Source organism: Bubalus bubalis, chromosome 9 (genome assembly GCF_019923935.1).
Source record: "Bubalus bubalis isolate 160015118507 breed Murrah chromosome 9, NDDB_SH_1, whole genome shotgun sequence".
Taxonomy (NCBI): Eukaryota; Metazoa; Chordata; class Mammalia; order Artiodactyla; family Bovidae; genus Bubalus; species Bubalus bubalis.
Window position 1 is genome coordinate 35,090,916 of NC_059165.1, and position 24,094 is coordinate 35,115,009.

General features: G+C 39.0%; 1 long non-coding RNA gene across 2 annotated transcripts in view; it reads right to left on the reverse strand.

The window, feature by feature from the left end:
- LOC123335011 overlaps positions 1–24,094 on the reverse strand; it is a 399,767-nt gene that overhangs the window by 64,873 nt on the left and 310,800 nt on the right. For both annotated transcript variants that reach the window (XR_006641382.1, XR_006553227.2), the window contains exon 3: positions 7,897–7,999. This is a non-coding gene — a long non-coding RNA (uncharacterized LOC123335011). The remainder of the gene's footprint in view (positions 1–7,896; positions 8,000–24,094) is intronic.

A 24,094-nucleotide genomic window follows, 5' to 3' on the forward strand; every position in this document is an offset into this window, starting at 1 on the left:
CAGGGAGAAGGCGATGGCACCCCACTCCAGAACTCTTGCCTGGAAAATCCCATGGATGGAGGAGCCTGGTAGGCTGCAGTCTATGGGGTCACTAAGAGTCAGACAAGACTCAGCGACTTCACTTTTACTTTTCACTTTCATGCACTGGAGAAGGAAATGGCAACCCACTCCAGTGTTCTTGCCTGGAGAATCCCAGGGACAGGGGAGCCTGGTGGGCTGCTGTCTATGGGGTCACACAGAGTTGGACACAACTGAAGTGACTTGGCAGCAAGTACTTCACTCACCTTACCCTACCCCATCCCCAGTTAAACCATCAATTCCCTAGGAACTCTGAACAAACCAGACTTAGTGTTACAAAAGCAGATAAAAAGAATAGCAGAGAGAAGTCATCAGATCAAGTGTATTTAATAAAACAGCAAATGTTGTAGAAATCTAACTGTCCATGGTGACTATCGTGCTTGTGTCTATACCTGCTCTCTGCGTCTCCTCTGAAGAATCCCAGATGTAAAGCTCTGGTATGTTTACCAGGTGCTACAAGAAACTCACGAAATATTTCAGAACATTTGAAGTCTTCCCTGACAATGTCTAGGATGGAGAAAGTGAAAGTGAAAATGATAGTCACTCACTTGTGTCTGACTCTTTGCAACTCCTATACAGTCCATGAAAGTCTCAAGGCCATAGTACTGGAGTGGGTAGCCTTTCCCTTCTCTAGGGGTTCTTCCCAACCCAGGGATTGAACCCAAGTCTCTCACATTGCAGACAGATTCTTTGCCAGCTGAGCCACAAGGGAAGCCCCTAGGATGGAGAAGTCCACCCATAAAGTATAAGATTCCCTCTTGTCTCTGCTCTGTTCCCCTCCCTCTTGTACACATGCTTCTGAAAACTTGGGGCTCACATATCGAGGTGTGCAGAACTAGCTTATCCTCCAAGACAAGGGTTTATCAAAAATTTTCCCAAAGGGAAAAATGTTTTTCCCCAAGAGGAAATCTCTTAACTAATTTGACCATTCACCATCCTGCTCTCATATACATACATATGCACATATATACATATATATACCAGAGAAGGCAATGGCACCCTACTCCAGTACTCTTGCCTGGAAAATCCCATAATGTGATGAAAGTATCAGTTCAGTTCAGTTGCTCAGTCATGTCCAACTCTTTGCAACCCCATGGACTGCAGCATGCCAGGCTTCCCTGTCCATCACCAACTCCCAGAGCTTACAAATTCATGTCCATTGAGTCGGTGATACCATCCAACCATCTCATCCTCTGTCGTCCCCTTCTCCTCCTGCCCTCAATCTTTCCCAGCATCAAGGTCTTTTATAATGAGTCAGTATCTTTGCATCAGGTGGCCAAAGTATTGGAGTTTCAGCTTCAGCATCAGTCCTTCCAATGAATATTCAGGACTGATTCCATTTAGGATGGACTGGTTGGATCTCCTTGCAGTCCAAGGGACTCTCAAGAGTCTTCTCCAACACCACAGTTCAAAAGCATCCATTCTTCGGCACTCAGCTTTCTTTACAATCCAACTCTCACTTCCATACATGACTACTGGAAAAACCATAGCTTTAACTAGATGGACCTTTGTTGGCAAAGTAATATCTCTGCTTTTTAATATGCTGTCTAGGTTGGTCATAACTTTTCTTCCAAAGAGCAAACGTCTTTTAATTTCATGGCTGCAGTCACTATCTGTGGTGATTTTGGAGGCCCCCCTCCCCGAAAAAAAAAAGATGAAAGATGCATGAAAAAAGATGAAAGTATAAGATATATTATGTGGGTCACAAAGATTTCCTTTAGGAGCCTTGGTCCAATCTGAAATTGATCGTTTCTCTCTTCTCATTCACTTCCTAATGCCAGTAAAGGGGAAAAAAAATTCTATCTGAGGAAACAGAAATAGCTTTCTCTCTTTCATGTTACTTTCTTATTTTTAATGACTTGGGATCCTTCATCTTTCCTTGTAGCAAATATTTATGGGTTTTTCTCTTGATCTCTGTGGAAAGAGAAATACACAAGAGATTCCTGATGTCCACATGTGGTCCATAAGAGGAAAGCATGGCCCTGTGGGTCTCAGAATACCCACAGAATCCCTCAGAACACTTAGGTATTAGCAGCAAAACCAGAATGCTCCTTTCCTGTACAGTATCTTATTTCCCTGAAACACAACTTGGCTGTGGGCTGCCCTGAGATATACACTGTTCCCTCGCTCTGAATGCTGTTTTGGAGCATCATGCCTTTGAACTTGCTGGTTTCTCTGGCCGGAACACCCTTCTCTTCTGTATCAATTTTTAAAAGTCTCCTGTCAAAAAAGCTGTATTAGTCTCCTGTCTTCTGCAGCAACACAGTACTTAAGACAACGTCATTTTTTGGCCTCACAGTGTTGGAAGTGAGAAGTTCAAAACAGACCTGCTGGCTCTTGAAGAACATCTGTTTCATTGCCTTTTCCAGATTCTTGATGCCACCTATATTCCTTGTCCCCTGGGCCCTCTTCCATCCTAAAAGCCATCGGCGTAGCATCTTCTCATCTCTCTCTCTCCCATCAGCATATTCTTTTCTTCTCTGACTTCATGCCTCTCTCCAAAAAGGTTCTTTGTGATTACATCAGGCTATCCTGATATAACCCTTCCTGTCTCAAAATCTGGAACCTAATGGCACATGCAGAGCTCCTTCTTACCACATACAGTAACATATTCATGAGTTCTAGGGATTAGGACATGAGCGTCATTGGAGTGGAAGGCATCATTCTGTCCCTCACAGAAGCCTATGCTGACTGTGTGTCCTAGAGTAAAGCTTTGCCATCCTTTGGCTACAATAGCACCTTAGCTGTAGGCTCCTCTCACAGTCAGGTACAGGCAGTTAACCAAGATGCTTATCTGTAAAGCATGTTAGAACAACTCAGTAAATGTAAGAAGGTGTGGAAGGAAAATATATTTGCTAGAAAATCTCCCAGGAAGGAAATCTGTTTGCTTAGAAGGAACACTTCAATCAGCTACTTAGAAGAGAAGAAGATGGCACTCCCAAGGAACATCAGCCACCACACTGCTTCCAAAGGGGACTCCTGCCTGCTGAGTGGGCTGGGTAATGCCCAGGGAGGTAGTAGTTGAGGTTTGTTAGGCACTACTGTGTATGGCCATCCCTATTTGCCCCTTCCAACCGCTAACTCAATCACCTTTCTAAGTAAACAATGAACATACACAGAAGCAGTGTATGTTAGAGAAGAAACCAAACTGCTAGTGGGCCAACATATCCTACTTGGGAATCCATCCATAGGGTTGGCCAAACAGTCCATTTGGGTTTTTCCATAATATCTTATGGAATATGTGTGTACGTGTGCTTTTTGGCTTTGTTATAATTTTTTTCACCCGCAAAACGGGGATAAAGGCTTTTCCTCATATGTTGCTGGGAAGACTAAATATGCAAAATATTTAGAACAGTGCCATGCATATAGCGAATGCTTAGTAAACCTTAACTATCCTTACTGGGCATTACTCTGCCTATATGAGGGCCATCTGGTTTGGTAGCCTGTATACTGTTCAAACCCCAGTGTTAACAATTTCTACAGTAGCTTCAACTCCACTGCGCTAGTGAAGCAACACACTACACATGGAATATATGTACAATACAGACACACAATACACATACATACACATACAATAGCTAATAGCCACGTCGGATTATTTACATTCATGTTCAAATTAATTACAATTATACAAAAATATAGAATCCAGGTCCTCAGTCACACAAGCCATAGGTCAAGTGCTCATTAGCCACATAAACACTGATCATTTTCAACATGCCAGAAAACACAAATGCAGAACCCATTCAGTAAATACCCCATGTTGAGGAATACAGTAAGATCTTCAGAGAAGGCAGAAAATGTTTAATGCACTCATAGACTCACACATATCACACATGTCATAGTCACAGTTCTTTCATGGTAAATCTTAAGACCCATAATAGATCTCAAGTTAAAAAACACAGGATTTTAAACTCTAAAATGAGGATATTCTCTGGGCTTTGAGGTTTCTGATATTATGAAGACATCTTTTTCTGGCCTCTGCCCTCTAGCACTAACCAGCCAAAAACCATTAACCTCCCCATGGTAATGACACCATTTCCTCATAATCTTTAAAACCCTGGCTGGATTAGGTGAGGCAAGAAAAGAGGACACATATAGTTCCGGTCATGTTCACATTACCAGAGATTAACGATGTGCCAGAATAGTCTGATTCACAACACACCACCTAACATTACTCTTACAATCAAAAACAAATTCCACTCATATTTTCTCTATCTGGCCCCAACAGTAGTACAGAATTATTTCTATCACAGGCACTCATCTAGAGTTCAGTATCAAGAATGACAGGTTTCGTCAACATTCCAATATTCTGTATGCACAACACACATGGTTAATCAATCGGTAGCCATCTCCCCATTGGCTTGGCTATGGCACCAGAATCCTTCTCCCACGCCAAGCTCCACGTAGCATGAACCAAACAGCGGATATTGCTATCTGAGTTTAAACCTATGTGCTATTCCTGGGTCAAAGGGTATTTGGTGGATAGAAAGAATCAAAGATAGAGGAAATCCAATTATTGCATTTAAACAATGCCACTTTCTTTAAGGCATAAACATGCTTCCTTTCCCTTTTTTAGGATAAGAGAAATGCTCTCTAACCAAGAACTCAGTGGAGCAACAGTGCCACCCAATGGCTGGTTGGTTAGTTTTTCATTTAACTGTTAGCATTTTAAACAGAAAAACTCTTTCACTGATAAAAATGGGAACTGGAGTTGGCTATTAGCTACTTAAGCTCTATTCACCGTTTTTCTAAATGATAGATGCATAGAAGGTAGGAGGCATTGTGAGAAATGGAATTGCCTTAAAACAAAATCCTCAATCCTTGGCACGTTTCCTCTATCAAATCAAACACCTCAGCAAAAAGAAAAGCTCCGCATGAATTTACAAGTGAACAAGATGAATTTTCACCTCTCATTTGCAAGTGGGTGAAATGGTCATCAGTTCCCCAATACTTCCACATCTGCTCCCCAAGGTGAGCATGGTTCTTTTTTTTCCCTATTTTCTGATAAATCAGTGTGCTAAATTCACCCTACTAGAAACATTAGAGTAGGTATATGTATTGCAGCATTTTATATGCAAAAAAAAAAGTATAAAGGCTATGACAAGTGTTATAAATAGAACTATTATTTAGCTTAAAAGGAAGCAGAATTTATATTTCCCAAATCGGAGACCACTCAAGCTTTGAGATTCAAGTAAGCAAAATAAATCTGAGCTTTTTGCAGTGTGAAATCGAAGCTCTAACTCTATTAATAGAAGAGGTGAGTAATAGATTTTCCTGGTTGGATGGTGGTGGGTTTTTATTACCTAATTTTCGTGATCTGCATAGCTCACCAAACATTTCCAAAGTAAGGTGACAGGAAGTCCCCAGGCACTGAGGTTGCATATTGTAAATGATGGGTTTTTCTCCCTTGGAGGGACTTATTTGAAGATTCAGAGATATACCCACAGGACTTAAGCCCAAATAAGTAGGAAAGTCTGCTTTTTCTTTTAACTTGCAATCAATCAGACTGCTCATAAAGTCTTTTTTTTTTTTTTACCTACATTGATGCTTCTTAAAAAAATCCCAATAGTTAAAAAGAATAAGTTAGTGCTAGGTTCTAGTTGGTGCTATTTTTTTTTTCAATGCATAAAGAGGTAACACAGAAATATGTACTAGTGTTTACTGGCAATTGCTATGATTAATCACTTTTGAAGAAAAATAAAATTTCCAATCTGGCATCCATCTGTGGTCAAAAGACTTTTTGTCCAGAACTTCTTTATTCCACTTTTCTCCTCTTATTTCATTTAGCCTTTATTTCAGTGACTTAAATTGTGTTTCACTGATAAATATGATTAACCAGAAAAAAGACTCCAGCTTTGAAAATGAGATATATAGGCTAAACAGAGGCAAACAGTAAATATTTCATGCTAAGAGCAAAAATATGCCCCTAGTGAATCTGAGAAGAATATTCAATTAGGTTCATGTTTCTTCATTGAGTCAGTAGGTAGGAAGTTCAATTAAAGAGAGTTCCATGGATAACTTTGGTGTTTTGTTTTGTTAATAATTTCCATTTGTTCTTAGAGTGTTGAAATAATATGAAACTAGTTACCATGAGCTGTCAGTGTATGAGACCTTAGATCGGTTAGCCTATACTTTAATCTAGTTCAGCCACACAAATTCTGTATGTGAATTTGAGTAAACGACTTAAAGCCTATGAGCCTCAGTTTCCAAATCTGTAAAATGGAAACACCAACAGTACAAACCCATGATACTGCTATGATCTCCTGGCTCAAACCATCTACACTTTGTACACTTTTACCATTTCCCAGCGTCACAGTCACACATCTCCCATCCTTGGTGTTCTCATCGGTAACATGGGAATAGTAATAGGGACGCCCCAGAAACTATACATGCTACATGGTAAGACATAAACAGCTCTTACATACTGCATAGATCAAAATAAGCATTAAATAAGTAGGTACCTGAAACAGAACTCATCTTCACTGTAGTTGAGGTGATCGCATACATGGTTGTGCCTCTACTTATTTTCACTGAGGAAGGCAGAGTTTAATAACTGTCAGGTCATGCAAAGTTAAATAAGCTTTGTGGAAGGCAGAACAAATGCAGAACCATCATCTGCAGAATCTTACTGAAATTCACAATGCTCCTTTTTACCTAGACACTCTTTGCTATAAATGCTGTTAAGTTCACACCCTTACCGTGTAGGTAGTATCAGGCAGACAATCTTTGCTTTTAAGGAGGAGGAATTCTAGTTCAGGAGACAGAGCATTCATGTAGTAAATGTCAAATGAGGGGAACCCATAACAAACTCTCAGATGGGTGCTTCTGCACAGCAGGAAAGACTCAGCCAGACTACCTGGGTTTGATTATCTGCAGTGCTTGATGGTGCCGCTTAGGAGCTGTGTGACCTTGGGCAAGTGACTTGGCTCTACAAATGCCTTACTGTTTACATCTACAAAAGAAGGGAATAATAATACTTAACCTAATTGGGTTGTTGTGCAGAATAAAAGAGTTAAAATACATAAGGAACTTGGAATATATTTTGTGCCTAATAACTACTTACTGATACTCCCACTACTAGTAATAAAAGCTCGCTAATCAAGGCACAGTTGGAGCCAGATGTGTTTCAGAACTTTTCAGATGTTAGTAGGATAGCACGGTATTAACACCATATATTTACACAATCATTCCAAAGGCCAGCCCCTATATTCAAAATGCTAATGTCTCTGCACTATGAATTTTCATAACTGTTAGCTAAATAAAGATCTATAAAGAGACTCATGTCCAGCAATGTCAGAGTTTGCTAATAAATGAGTTCAGATCAGGCAAGATTTTATTACCAGATGAGTTCTTAAAGGCTTTCAGCTTCAAGAGTTTTTTTTTTGTTTTTTTTTTTTAATTTTGGCTTTGTGCATCTGTACAGCTATGAACATTAGAGAGAGATTGGGAAGGCTTCAGAGAAGGGCATTTTTTTCCCTGGTGGGCAAAGAAGAGTAGAGGAATGACAAGCAAAGGGACTTTGTGACAGCATCTCTGGTCAAAGTGAGCAGAATATGCCCATAAGACAGAAGGGCAGACGAAGAGGCGAGGGTGGGGTCAAATCACCTGACCCCCACAACTGTCAGAGATCAGACAAGTACTGATAACAACAATAGTGTTAATTCCCTTGAAATAGTGACATGTCTTTATACTTAATACATGTGCCAAAGACTGCAAACCAACAGGTCTAGACGTCCGACGGTGAGTCTTGCAGGTGTGTCTGTTTTGCTGACACATGATTAGCTTTTGGAAGGTGGATACGTCATGAAGGGTACATACCTGTCACTTGTCGCAGATGGCCCGTCACACCCACGGTTGTCCTCCAGCTGGATTCTCTCAATGCTATCTCTCTGATCTCTCCTGGTATTGGGATTTTCGACCCCTAGTTGGCAAATAAAAGAAAATGACTGTGTGAAATGAGTCAGGAGATTTCAAATCATCAATCGCATGATTGAATTCAAATTATGGTCTCTATATACACTGGCAGAGAGGTTCATTCTAAATGCCATCTCTCTTGATTGGCAGTAACTTCCCAAAATGCTGCATTATGAAGACCTTTTTAGCTGCTGCCAGGCTCACTGCTGTAGAGGAGAAGGAGAACATTCATCTGTCCTATGCTTTACATCATTTATTCTCAAAATATAGTCCAGTGAGTAAAAGTAACATATTATATGGTCTTTTCCTATTCTGTCCAGTGTGGTACTCCTAGCCACATATGGCCTTTAAACACCAGAAATACGACTAGTCCAAGTTGAAATATGCTATAAGTGTAAAATACATACCAGATTTCACAGACTTTTGTACAAAAAATAATGTAAAGTACCTATTAATAATGTTTAATATGGATTATAGTATAACAATAATATTTTATATATTTATTTAATAAAGTACATTACAAAATTTATTTTACCTGTTTCAGTTTTTTTTTTTAACTTCTTTAACATAGTTGCTCAAAAACTGAAACTCACATAAATGTCTCATGATACTTCTATTGGACATCACTTGTCTAGACTATATATGCTAATGTTATAGTAATACTAAAAGTGATTTCTGACCCTCTTTGTTTTATTTTTGCAATTTTAAAGACCTAGAAACCCCACAAAATTATTATTTCAGCTAAAAAATAAATTTTCTTCCCCCCACCAGGGATGGAACCCTGCATAGAAAGAGTAAGTCTTAACCACTGGACCATCAAGGAAGTCCTTTCCTGTGAACTCTTTACAGGAAAAAGATGAAAATTTCCAGTAGGGACTCTCTTGAACTTTACTCCCCAATGAACTTGCCAAAGTTCCCTCCCATCACACCAAAACCAACTGAGAATCACTGTTCTAGAACAGCCCAAGAAGGGCCAAGTCCACCAGCCACACACACACGTTTGCACATTTTCTATGGCTCACTTGGCATGAGGACAGCAGGGTTCACCTAGTGTGACCGACAGCGTCCTCACTCCAAAATCCAAACTGCCCACTGGTTTTTTGTTGTTGTTGTTACAGAAAAAGTTTGCTGACCCCTGCTCTAGAGCAACAATTACTAATGGGCTTTCCTAAATTAATTCTCATAACAGACATTTAGATCAGTTTATGAAAGTGAAAGTGAAGTCATTCAGTGTGTCCGACTCTCTGCGACCGCATGGACTGTAGCCTACCAGGCTTCTCCATCCATGGGATTTTCCAGGCACGAGTACTGGAGTGGGTTGCCATTTCCTTCTCCAGGGGATCTTCCTGACCCAGGGATCAAACCCAGGTCTCCCGCCTTGCAGGCAGACTCTTTACCCAGTTTATAGATATTAACAAAAATTGCTTAGGAAGAAGTTTGAATCAGTGTTACAAACCACAAATAGAATCAGGAATAAAACATTATTTTTAAGTTTCTAAGATTCTTCAAATTGTTTTATTTTTTGGAAACAATACTTTGTAAAATGAGATCCTGGGAGCAATGTTAGTAGACTATAAGTTATTTGAGACTGAAATAAGCAAACATAAAGGGAATGACTTCTACAATTGTAATGCTCTGCTAAAGATTCCATAGAATTTCATGTCTTACTGACATGTTTCCTAAGAATGGACATCCGAATTACTGAGAATTTCCTCACAGCAATCAGAAGTATCCTAAACTTTTGGCTTCTTAGCTAACAGATACTTCTCTTAGTTTCTATGAGAAATTGAAGATATTATATTATTATCTTTGTCATCAAATGCCATTTTTTTTCTCATAAGTTGAATCTAAATCTCCTGATTTCTAGAACCGATTAGAGAAAGCCTCTGGTTTATGCTTCATTGTACAAAAAGTACAGAATGCCTACATTAAAACTGGCATTATGCTTAGGAAAATACCCTCTGGAGGCCGATAAAGCATTATTTCACCCTTCTAAGACCCAGTTTTCATATTAAAGGTTGCAGATGTTCATTTCCCAATTTTATTAGCTTTCTTCACAATTGGTTAAAAACGGAAAGAAAAGAAATTACAATTCTAATTGTGACTCTACTTAACTAGTTCAAACTGATTTAAGTATGAACATCTGAGAAGGCTGAAAACTCAGCAGCCATTTAAAAGTCTATTTGAGCAGTAGATCACAATTCCTTAGAGAAATGGAAAGGTGCTTTATAGTCTAATGCTTCCTTTTGAACTGTATATCACTTTTTCTATTTAGAATTCATTTGAATGCAGAAATCGAGTTAGGTTCCCTTTGCTGGAGACACTCCAAATATTTTGACAGTTATTTGAATACCATATTGACAAGCCCATTATATTTACTGGTCCTAAAACAAATAATTTCCACATATTCTAAGCTTTAAAACTCTTTAGTCCAAATTATTAAAAGATTATAAAGTGTTTGTCTGTGCATTTTTAAAGGGAGGGATTTGTGACTTCTTAAAAAAGGAAAATATTTGAATAGCAGTTATAATTCTAGTATATTCACAAATCAGTCATTAAAATGCATAGAGCAGAGTTGTTGCAGCTGTATACAGCTTTTATTATTCAGACTGCTAAATGGGTGAAACATATATTTTAATTTAATGTATAATGCACAACTCAGAATGAACCAGAATGATTCTTCCTCCCCTCCCTTTCCTAAGGAGCAGCCAGAGATCCTTCAATGGGCTAGTGATAATTTCTCCTGGACAACAGCCAGCCGAGATTTATTGAATATGCCAGCATTTCTTCATAAAACATTGCAAGAGCTGGCAGAGGTTTAGTCAAAATCAGCCCATACCATTTCTACTTTTATTCATATATTTTCAAGGAGAATTTAACTGCTAAGCCTTCAGCTCTGGTTACCAATTATGGCCCAATGGGAACTTTGGCTCCTGTAGAAAGTTAGCAAAGGGGAGGTCTTCTCATTTCTTTATTATGAGAAAAGAAGACACAGACTTGAGGATGGTAGGAGGTGGTATTAGAGTCCTGACTAAAGAGAACTACGAAGAATCACCTTGAAATTGCTGATGTCGGAGACGGGGAGGTAAAGAAAGGGTGTTTATTCTCATTTAATGACCACAGAAGTCAGTGATGGTATGTTTGAAAGCAAAAATAAATCATATGATATGACTGTATTCAAAGGGTGATGTGTTTCCTCTGTTTTAAACAGGCCAGACTCTTGCCTGGAGGACTCCTACTTGGAGAACACTATTGTCTAGCTAGGTCAGACTTTCTCTCCAGCTAGTTGGAGTGCCATCCTGAGCCTTCCTGCAAAATAAAGGCCCTCCTCCTACATTTTCAGAACTAACAAAATCCCATTTATAGCTCCTCATAACTCAACAAATACTTGCAGTCTATTTTATTTCTTTGCTGAAGTGTAAGTTTCTCTCAGCTGTAATTTATTCCTTTCTTAAGGACTCCAACAAGTTCCCATTGGAGTTCTGAACTCTGCTTCTCCAGTACAAATCTCAGTGGTACTGCTTAACTAATTTATTGTGTTTAATCAGAGACTCTGCAAAATAATTTTCTTGCCTTCCCTTGTCTAGAGATTTATACTGGTGCTCACTCTCTAAAAAAAGGACAATGCTAAAATTCATGTCGGTTGTGTTGGCTTTTGGATTTAGACAATTCGTGACCATATCAAGAGGGGATTGTATCTTTTAGCATTCTGGTTAATTTCACCGTAGAGAGGAACAAATTAGGGCTGAGGGTTTAACAGTCTTAGGAGACTCTGAACTTGACTTACTGAATCGCTGAAGCAAATCGTGACACACAATAGCCTTCAAATCTGTGACTGCCACAGGCTGTGCTCTCTCAGCCTGCCACTGCTTTGTGGCAGATGCTTTTATGGTCCAGTCCTTTTCTTAACTTCAGCATGTCTGGATTGAACACAGTGGCCTATTCTGTCTCTTCTAATTTTTTATCACTTTTAAGTAATCAATAATATGGCCCCATCTCTCCCATATCTAAACTGTTTTTGAAACATCTTAGGTATTTATTCACATTTTATCTACCACTTTATAAAAGGGGGTTGAGGTGCTCTTATAATAAAGGAGGTAAGTCTCATAACTTTAATAAAACATAAAAGGAATTCAGGGCCACGGAAAGGTAGAACATGTAAATATGCTACCTCCTGAGCCGTGAATAATCGAAATTGGACTTAACACATGACTTGACGCTTCTTGCTGACAGTACAAAAGGAACACAAGCCATGATCCACATGGTTTCCTTCCCTTACTTCTAAAACATATTTATCCTTGTTATCCATATCTATATGGCCTTGTAGCCCAACTGACTTATTATACAGTCAAAGTTCAAAATTTCATCACACATATTTATCAGAAAAAAAACAGGAGGTCAGTATGTTTACTCTTATTAACATCTTAATTCCGCTTCCTTTACTTATTAGGGAAAAACTGAATCCTCATCTCTTCCAAGACCATGCCTGACATCTGTGCTATTGGTTTTATTCTGGAAGCTTCTTGATCAATTACTACTTGCTTTTGCATCCTAAATTCCTCACATTTCTTTCCTTCTGTCTTTAAATAAGTCTCTCCTCTAAGAAAATGTTCCTTTCCATTCAGCCTGATTTTCAAGTCTACTAACCCTGTCTCTGCCTCTCTGATTGTCAAACTTCTTAAATGAATATTCTCACCTATTACTCATTCTTACTTTCTTAATCCTCTGGACTACTTTCAGTACTCCCTGACATTTATCCAGAAAACCTTGCAGATGACTCCCTGTTTGCCCAACTCAAAATCTTGTTCTCTCTCCTCTTCAGTTTTCCTCTAATTTATACCCGAAATACCTCAACTCCTGCTCCCTGACCTAGGGATTGATCCTGGGTCTCCTTCATTGCAGGCAGATTCTTAACTGTCAGAGCCACTGGGAAAGCCTCATGGAGACTGAAGAAGTAATCAAAAACTCCCAACAAGGAAGAGCTCAGCACCAGAAGGCTTCAGTGATGAATTCTACCAAATATTTAAAGAAGAATTAACCCCAATCCTTCTCAAGCTCTTCCAAAAACTTGTAGAGGAAGGTACACTTCCAAACTCATTTTGAAGCCAGCACTACCCTGACACCAAAGCCAGACAAAGACCCTTCATAAAAAGATACCTCCAGGTCAATATCCCCAGTGAATGTATGGGCAAAGGGTCTCAAAATACTAGAAAATGGAATTCAACAACCTGTTTAAAAACTCATATACCATGATCAAATGGGATTTATCCCTGAATTGCAGAGTGGCTTAGCATTCATAAATCCATTAATGTGACACACCACATGAACAAAATGAAGGTTAAAAAATCACATGATAATTTCAATAGATGCAGACAAAGCATTTGACAGACTCAACATGTTTCCATCATAAAAATTCTCTACTAAGCAAGGTATAGAATGAGTTATTTCAACATAATAAAGGCCATATATGACAAGCCCAGATATTCAAAAAAGACATACAAATGGCTACAGGTACATGAAAAGGTGCTCAACATCACTAATGCTCAGGGAAAGGTAAGTCAAAGCCACAGTGACATATCACTGTGAGATATCACTTCACACATGTTACAATGACTATTACAAAAAAGATAACGTGCTGGTGAGAACATGGAGAAAAAGGTATGCTTGTGTACTACTGATAGGAATGCAAAATGGTGCGGCTGCCATGGAAAACTGTATGGAGGCTCCTCAAAAATCCCGAAATAGATTTACTCTTGTTCAGCTGCTAAGTCGTGTCTGGCTCTTGGCAACCCCATGGACGCAGCATGCCAGGCTTCCCTGTCCTTCCATATGATCCAGCAATTCCACTTCTGGCTATACATTTAAAATAGCTGAAATCAGGATCTTGAAGAGATACTAACATCCTAATGTTCATTACAGCACTATGTACAATAGCCAAGATGTGGAAACAACCTAAATGTCCACCGAAGGATGAATGGATAAAGAAAATGTGGTATAGGTACACAAGGGAATATTATTTAACCTTAAAAACAAAGGAAATCCTGCAACAACATGGATAAACTTTGAAGACATGCTAAGAGAAATAGCCGATCACAGGACAACTACTGAATGAATTCACATATATGAATTGTCTAAAATAGTCAAACCCAGTTGCAGAGAGGAGGAGGCAGATGCTCAGGGAGGGAATGGGGAGCTGTTAATAACTGGCATAAAGTCTCAATTATGAAAAATAAGTAAGTTCTGGAGATCTTCTGTACAACACTGTGCCCCCAGTTAATAATACTATATTGTGCACTTAAAATTTGTTAAGAGGGTAGATCTCACCTTAAGTGAGATCTAATAATTACAAAATAATTACAAAATCTAATAATTACAAAAAATACACACATCATATAAGGTAGGCATTGATACCATCATTTCCTTATCAGGAACCTAAGGTCTAGAGAGATGAAACACTTTGCCTAAGATATCATAGCCATTAAGTGGCAGCATGAACTGTGTGCATTTCCCTACTTGGCTAAAAAGGAAATTGTAATATCAGAAGACTTTTTTTTCTGTTTGTCTATTAATTTGTTTTGTTTTTTAACATGAGCAAGATAAAGACACTCTGGAGAGACAATGCCTTCTCTTACCTGACATAAAAGTGTAAACCTCTGTTCACACTAAGGATAGTGGGGAAAGCAGTGACTATGGAAAGAAAGGAATTTAAAAGCATGTCCAATCTTTGTATGCATTGTGTGGAATTTCTAGTCAGCTTCAAAATGAAAGCCCTGAGACCAGATTTCATTTTTAAGTTTGCCTCTTTCTGACTCTGCTAATAAGTTTAGTCTGTATCGTGCCTAGTTTGGCACCATGCTTGATTAATGTTTTCTTCTAATTAATAATAAAGTAGATAAATCAGAGATTGAAGCTCTCTATCCCACCGCCTCTCCTCCTCAGCCCAAATGAAACCATACTCATTATCTTTCTGCAATTAGGTCTTCATTCCTCAGGTTCATTCCATTATCCCAAGGGATAAACCTTCCAGGAGGAGGACTTCCTTGAGATGATTAGGTCACATTGCACTCACCAATTAAACAATAGTTAGCTATTGATTTCTACTGAGAAATGTAAATGATTAGCAGATCCTTTACACAGAGAGCTGCTGTTCTACAAGGTTACCATTTTATAGTTCTATTTCTAGAGAATTACTTGGCATTTTCTTAAGGTCAGATGGGACACCACAGTGCTAACTATTCAAGAGGATAAAACTATATATTATCACCATTTGAGAGTGCTTACAGGATTATTGCTAAAGCTCATGATATAGATGAAAATATTAACCATTTTCCATATATGAATAATGCAATGTTACAAAGAAAAGTACACCATAATCTCTTCACTATTTCCAATTCTTTAAGGCCTCACTGGGCTTCCCTGGTGGCTCAGTGGTAAAGGACCCATCTGCCAATGAAGAAAACATGGGTTTAATCCCTGGAGAAGGAAGATCCCCTGGAGAAGGAAATGGCAACCCACTCCCATATTCTTGACTGGAAAGTCCCATGGACAGAGGAGCCTGGTACGTTATAGTCCATGGAGTCACAAAAGAGTCGGACACAATTTAGTGACTACAACAATAACAACAAAAGTTCTCACTACAGCTTGCCTTCCTTTTTATACCTCTCTTTATATCAAGAGATAATCTACAGCCCTTGGAACAACATATATACACACACACACATATGTATGTATGTGTGTATTCTGTATATATCAACTGTTTTTCATGAACATTCTATATTCTCACAACAGTGTCAAATTAATCCACAGAGAAAATTATTTCTGAATAAACCATATAAATATAGGTTGCCTTTTAGTAATAAATGGCTATAATTAGTCAGTCAGTCCAGTCGCTCAGTCATGTCCGACTCTTTGCAACCCCATGAATCGCAGCACGCCAGGCCTCCCTGTCCATCATCAACTCCCGGAGTTCACTCAAACTCACATCCATCGAGTCAGTGATGCCATCCAGCCATCTCATCCTCTGTCGTCCCCTTTTCCTCCTGCCCCCAATCCCTCCCAGCATCAGAGTCTTTTCCAATGAGTCAACTCTTCGCATGAGGTGGCCAAAGTACTGGAGTTTCAGCTTTAGCATCATTCCTTCCAAAGAAATCCCAGGGCTGATCTCCTTCAGAATGGACTGGTTGGATCTCCTTGCAGTCCAAGGGACTCTCAAGAGTCTTCTCCAACACCACTGTTCAAAAGCATCAGTTCTTCAGTGCTCAGCCTTCTTCACAGTCCAACTCTCACATCCATACACGACCACAGGAAAAACCATAGCGACGGACCTTTGTTGGCAAGTAGGACTTCATATATTCTTTCTATGTGTGTATACATATATGGTGGTGGTGGTTTAGTCGCTAAGTCGTGTGTATATATTTCTAGTTTTCATAATATTTTTGAGTTTAGTTTTGAGTGTAGTTGAAGCTCCAAGCAAAGGCACAAAACTGAAAATAAATGTGGTACACATAATACTGGTAGTATGTGAGGACATTGTTCTTATAAGGTTATATATTTATTTCATATATAACTATAAAATATGCAAAGCACATAAAATCCATGATTTCATATATATAAATGTTTAATATAAAGCCAAGAAACAATTGAATTTAGGGACTTCCCTGGCGGTCCGGTGGCTAAGACTCCAATGCAGAGGTCCTAGGTTCAACCTCTGGTTAGAGAACTATATCCCACATGCTGCAACTAAGAGCTGCAAGCCTGAACAAAAGATCCCGCATGCTGCACTAAAGAGCAAAGATGCCATGTGCAACAACTAAAACCTGGCATAGCCTAATAAATAAATATTTTTTAAAAAAAACTGAATTTAATTTGATTTAAAGAACGATTGTAGATATAGAAAAAAATGTGAAGGCAGTACAAAAATATTATGGGTGGATCCAGGGATAGAAAACATTACATTCAGGAACAGAAAGCACCAATAATAATTAAAATACATATGGCATGAGCTTCCCTCATAGCTCAGTTGGAAAACAATCAGCCTGCAATACAGGAGACCCAGGTTCGATTCCTGGGTCAGGAAGATCCCCTAGAGAAGGAAATGGCAATGCACTCCAGTATTCTTACCTGCAAAGCTCCATGACAGAGGAGCCTGGTGGGCTACACAGTCCATGGGGTCGCAAGAGTTGGACATGATTTAGCGACTAAACCATCACCAAATGCTATTTTGGGGGCTTTATGTCCATTACCTTATTTAGTGCCTTCAGCAACTCACTTTCATGCACTGGAGAGGGAAATGGCAACCCACTCCAGTGTTCTTGCCTGAAGAATCCCAGGGATGGGGGAGCCCCGTGGGCTGCTATCTATGGGGTCACACAGAGTCGGACACGACTGAAGCGACTTAGTAGCAGCAGCAGCAGCAACAACTCTAAAAATAGAACAGTTATTGTCTTTATTTTCTAGATGAGGAAACTGAGGCACATTAAATTTAAATGACTGGCCCAAGGTCACATCTGAAATATGACTCCAGATTCTTTGTTCTTGACTTCTGATTACACTACTTTAAAAGGATTTTAGTAATAGCCAAAGCACTGGGGAAGAACAATTTCTAAAAATTCAAAATTTAATGCCTAATCATAAAAAAAGTAGACAGACAATAAGACGTCAGAGGAAATATTTCTGGGTTCCCTGAGCTCCATACATTCTTCCCCTAAACTGTGCTTATTCCTTATTTGATCCAAAAATTGAACAGATGGAATCATCCCCCATGAGTGTTTCAGTTATTCTGTAATTTTTCAGAGTCAGTTAGAAATATTACACTAGAGAAAACTACCCTCTGTGGACAAACATTATTTGTTTTCAAGACCAAAAGATGTCTCATCAACAAATAGAGAAAAGTATTTCTAAATTGATAGACATTATATGAACATCATTGTCTCAAGCAAATAAATGACTGTTACTGTTATCACTTCCATTCACTGTTCACTTGCTACAGTTTAGACACTAGCTAAATGTTCTGTGTACACAGTCAAATTTACTTCTCCTAACAAGTGACTAGTTATTACATCTCCACTTTATAGATGAAGGTTGGGAAACTCTGAAAAGCTAAGTGTCTTACCCAAATTTCCATGGATAAGAAGTAGAGAGACTCAGAATATGAATTTGAGACTATCCAATTTCATCTTGCCATTTTGTCCATGATGTCAGAGGATTGTCTTAGCAAGGTCCTAGAAATTAATTCTATCTGAAAATTTAACAATATCTTTGCTGCTATTTCTTCAGAAAGAACCACTGCTTACTATTTCAATAGTTCAGCATCAGAAACCAAAAATCTGTAGACCTACAGATGCATAACGGTCTCCTTGCAAACAACTTGGTCCTGTAATATCTCATAAATTAACTCTATCTAGCTTAGTCTAGGTTTTTAAAATATGATTTTTATTAACTCTATCCAACAACTGTTCAAGCATCTACTAGTTCCTGATAACAAGGAACCAACCATTTTGTTGAGGATAAAAAATATTTATTTGCAAAAAACAACATAATTCAAGATGACATACTATCAGATAAACTGTATGGAATAGAGAGATAATAAGGTCTCTTTATATACATCCTTCAACAGCAGAAAGAAATCATTGGATAAGGTTAAGCCAATGAAAATTTTCTTTATCATACTTTGAATCCCTTTTTCTTGATTCAGCACACAGTAGATTCAGTTCTGTTGCTGAGTCGTGTCCAACTGTTTATGACCCCATGAACCGCAGCACACCAGGCCTCCCTGCCCATCATCAACTCCTAGAGTTCACCCAAACTCATCTCCATTGAGCCGGTGATGCCATGCAACCATCTCATCCTCTACCATCCCCTTCTCCTCCTGCCCTCAATCTTTCCCGGCATCAGAGTCCTTTTAAATGAGTCAGCACTTCACATCAGGTGGCCAAAGTTTTGGAGTTTCAGCTTCAACATCAGTCCTTCCAGTGAACACCCAGGACTGATCTCATTTAGAATAGACTGGTTGGATCAACTTGCAGTCCAAGGGACTCTCAAGAGTCTTCTCCAACACCACAGTTCAAAAGCACCAATTCTTCTGTGCTCAGCTTTCTTTACAGTCCAACTCTCACATCCATACATGACTACTGGAAAAACCATAGCCTTGACTAGATGGACCTTTGTTGGCAAAGTAATATCTCTGCTTTTTAATATGCTGTCTAGGTTGGCCATAACTTTCCTTCCAAAGAGTAAGTGTCTTTTAATTTCATGGCTACAATCAGCATCTGTAGTGATTTTGAAGCCCCAAAAAATAAACTTTATCACTGTTTCCACTGTTTCCCCATCTATTTGCCATGAAGTGATGGGACCAGATGCCATGATCTTTGTTTTCTGAATGTTGAGCTTTAAGCCAACTTTTTCACTATCCTCTTTCACTTTCATCAAGAGGCTCTTTAGTGCTTCTTCACTTTCTGCCATAAGGGTGGTGTCATATGCATAACTGAGGTTATTAATATTTCTCCCAGCAATCTTGATTCCAGCTTGTGCTTCTTCCAGCCCAGCGTTTCTCATGATGTACTCTGCATATAAGTTAAATAAGCAGGGTGACAATATACAGCCTTGACATACTCCTTTTCCTATTTGGAACCAGTCTGTTGTTCCATGTCCAGTTCTAACTGTTGCTTTCTGACCTGCATACTGGTTTCTCAAGAGGCAGGTCAGCTGGTCTGGCATTCCCATCTCTTGAAGAATTTCCCACAGTTTATTGTGATCCACACAGTCAAAGGCTTTGGCATAGTCAATAAAGCAGAAATAGATGTTTTTCTGGAATTGTCTTGCTTTATGTGATCCAACGGATATTGGCATTTGATCTCTGGTTCCTCTGCCTTTTCTAAACCAAGCTTGAACATCTGGAATTTCACAATTCACATATTGCTGAAGCCTGACTTGGAGGATTTTGAGCATTACTTTACTAGCGTGTGAGATGAGTGCAATTGTGAGGTAGTTTGAGCATTCTTTGGCATTGCCTTTCTTTGGGATTGGAATGAAAACTGACCTTTTCCAGTCTTGTGGCCACTGCTGAGTTCTCCAAATTTGCTGGCATATTGAATGCAGCACTTTCACAGCCTCATCTTTCAGGATTTGAAATAGCTCAACTGGAATTTCATCATCTCCACTAGTTTTGTTCATAGCGATATTTTCTAAGGCCCAGTTGACTTCACATTCCAGGATGTCAGGCTCTAGGTGAATGATCACACCATTGTGATTATCTAGGTCATAAAGATAGGGCTATTTAGGAGTATGTCTCTCCCCACTCTCTACTATATGGGAACACTTAAGAGGTAAAGAAAAATTCTGACTCAGCCTCATATTGTACTTAATAAAGATGCCTAAGTGTTAACTTTTATTGAGCATCACTCATAGACTTCACATGCTATGTGAAAAAAGATTCAATTCTTCAAATCTGCACAACCACTCTTTAGGTAGGCACTATAATTTTGTGCATGTGCTCAGTCACTCAGTTCTGTCTGACTCTGTATGACTCTATGGACTGTAGCTTGCCAGGCTTCTCTGACCATGGAACTTTCCTGGCGAGAACATTGGAACGGGTTGCCATTTCCTCCTCCAGGGGATCTTCCTGACCCAGGGATCAAATCCATGTCTCCTGAATCTCCTGCATTGGCAGGAAGATTCTTTACCACTGTGCCACCGGGAAACCCATGAACATGGTATTTTACATGTGGAAAAAACAAATCACTTGCTCGAGGCACAGACTTAGTAAGAGGCAGAGCTGGCATGTGAGCCCAGGCAGACTGACTTCAGGAAGCAGGAACTCAATAAACATTCATCAAAGTGATTTGAGCAAAATCTGTTTCAAGAGGGTATTCACAGAGAAAGTCAGTATCTTGCCTTGAAGAAATAACTACTATTAATCAAGGTCAGATAGTCGTCTCCATTCCCAAGTAAGCAAGGTCATGGGGTGTTGACACAAATGTGGAAAGCAGAATGTGCTAGGTTGGTCTACAAATGGGCAGTCTTGATGCTGCAAGTCATCTTTGCTGTCACCCACTGAGGCCTGAAGACAAGAAAAAGTACCCAAAATAATAACACATGACAAGGAAGAGAGAGGGGAAAGGAAAGTACCCTTTATCATTGAGCAGCTATAAGCTTTGTTCTCTGAGCAAGGCACCTTAGGTACCTTATTTTATCAATTCCACCATGTCCCTTTAAAATTTGAAAACTAAGATTCAGGGATATTAGGATTATCCAAATCCACATATCTATCAAGATTATAACCTAAATCTATTTAAATCTAAACTTTTATTCTTCCCACTTCAAACAGAGAAACCATGCTTTGCCCAACCCTCAAATACTTAAAGTAGTCTTTGTTTAAAAGCCTCATATATTAACTAGCAAGTAGGCACAAGATCTGAGATTTGCTCATAAACATAAAAAATCATCATGATTTTCCTGAGTATAATACCTAAATTCTGAAAACATTCATTTGTGATGTTAAGCATTGAACAGTTTTTCAGAGTGTGGCATGCTCTCAAGCCTAAGGATGCTTGTTTATTGAGTTATCAGAAAAGAAACCATTCTCATTCTTTTGAAATCAAAATATACTTACAAAATCCAGAAGGTTAACAGTGTACACCATAGTATACGTGAAGGATATTGGTGTTACAATTCACATGCGTCAAAACACGTGTTGCACATTATCCAAAAGGAGAAGAAAGAACGGTCCTTGCTTCTGAGATGCTCAGTATCTTAGTGTGAATTTAGGAAATTAAGATCAACATGCAAACTAATTTGCTGAAGAAATGATTCAGACTATGTACATGCTATTTTTTAATGAGAGGGCAATGTTAGCCAGTAGGTAAAAACTTTGAGAAGGGAGCATTTTAGTTTGGAAAGGATATAGTATAGTATTGCCACCATAAGCTTGAATATAACAAGACCACCACCACCAACAAAGCTCATATTGATACACAACCTGGGTTCAGATCCTGTTGGCCCTCAGTACACACCTGTGATTATTTGTGCCCTTGGGTAAACTCTCCATTCATCTAGAAACAGCTTTTGCATTTTTCTTAGGAGACCAGCCCAGTAGTTTTCTCAGTCCTGTATTTAGAGGAAAGGACTTAGCTGAACCCAGTTCCAGTGACCCAAGCCTAACCCTCTCACCATATCTATCCTGTGACCAAAAAAAAAAAAAAAAAATGGCTGTGTGTGTGTGCTCACTCAGTCATGTCCAACCTTTGCAACTCTTTAGACTCTAGTCCATGGAATTTTTCAGGCAATACTGGAGTAGGTTGCCTTTTCCTCCTCCAGGGTATCTTCCTGACCCAGGAATCAAACCCATGTCTCCTGCATCTTCTGTACTGCAGGTGGATTTTTTACCACTGAGCCATTGGGGAAGCCAAACAAAGATGGCTATGTAACTGTAATTGGTCCAATAATTGAGCCAGCCTCAAGACTTCTTGGAAACTGCTAGAAATAGAGGCTTTCACTTTCTCCAGGGAGGCCATCCTCGTCTGTCTCTAGCAACCATCATTTTGCCACCGGTGGAACAGTCTGCCTAAGAATGGGTGCCAACACATGAGAAAGCAGTGCTGAGCAATCCAGAGAAACAAAATCCTCCTGAACAACTCTTGGGATCCTCTGATCAAACCATATCTAAACCCAGGAGTGACTCCTGAGGTTTTGATTATGTAAGTCAGTAAGTCATCTAACTTTTTCTTATATGAGTTTAAGCCTGATTTCTTTTGCTTGCAACCAAGAAAGCCGACTAATACAGCTAATTATCACTGACATGTCCATAGACACGTTATCTGCCTTCTAAGATTTCTGTGAAGAGATTTTATAAAATAATGTATGTAAAAGATTCAGCACATGGCCCAGCACAATTTATTACTTGCTGACTAGGAAAGTATTCGCGAAGAATAATAAGTTGCATGGAGAGTTCAGAAACCCTTCTGTGGATGCCAAACGGAAGTGGTCCAGAGAAAAAGGAGTGTGATAACCTTGCTCTCTACCAGCTCCTTTCTTTTTTCAGGCCTGGAGAAACTAGCTTGAGTCTGAAGTGACAAGGCTAAGAACAGGGAGGAGAAGTGGGTTAAGTCATCTCCATTCGTGTCAATCACTTTCACATTCCAAGGTATAGTTTTCAAACAAAAAGCCTTAGACATACAAAGGAAAACAAAATAGGTCTCTTGGGCCACAGTGAGTCTTTCAGGAAAACCTGTTCTGGCACAATCAGGCTAAACTGAACTACACTGTATAAAGCTTTTGTACGACGAGAATAAAACCAACAGAAGTAATCTGGGGCATTTTGTCTCAGTTCTGTGCCCTATTTTTCATACCTCTCTGTTGTAGGACAAATTAATATTGACAAAATTTATTCTAATTATTTTCTTCTGGTGCATAATTTGATAACCAACAATTTACATAATGGGTCTATATGAAAGTATTATATTTAAAGGTATTTTTGAAGTTCTATAGAATTTAAATCACATTCCAAGGCATTTATTTTTAGTAAACAAGGTCAATCTCATCACAGTATCAATATGGGAGACTGGAATAAAAATAAGAAAATTCACTTACATGCTCTATAAGTAAGATCTAGCAAGTATTTTTGGAGGAAAAAAATAAAAATTTTCATAATCTGGCTATTAATTTGTTTTGTGATATTCTTAAATAAAAATAGGTACAGGTTTTTTATAGGGATGTAAACTAGGAAAATTTAGAACTTTATGTTTAATGCCAACAAAAATGTTTCAGGGATTTCAAACACTAGACATTAATTAAATACAATATAATAATTCTTAACATTTACATTTTTATAAACTCAATTTTGGGTTTCCCAGGTGGTGCAGTTGTAAAGAACCTGCCTGCCAAGAGACACAGGTGCCCTCCCTGGATAGGGAAGATCCCCCGCGTAGGAAATGGCAACCCTACTCCAGTATTCTTACCTGGGAAATCCCATGGACACAGTAGCCTGCTGGGCTACAGTCCATGGGGTCACAAAGAGTCGGACATGACTACACACAGGCACAGAGCAGAAACTGAGTTTGAGAAGTATAGCAAAACATTCAAATGCAAACATTGCAAGGTACGTATT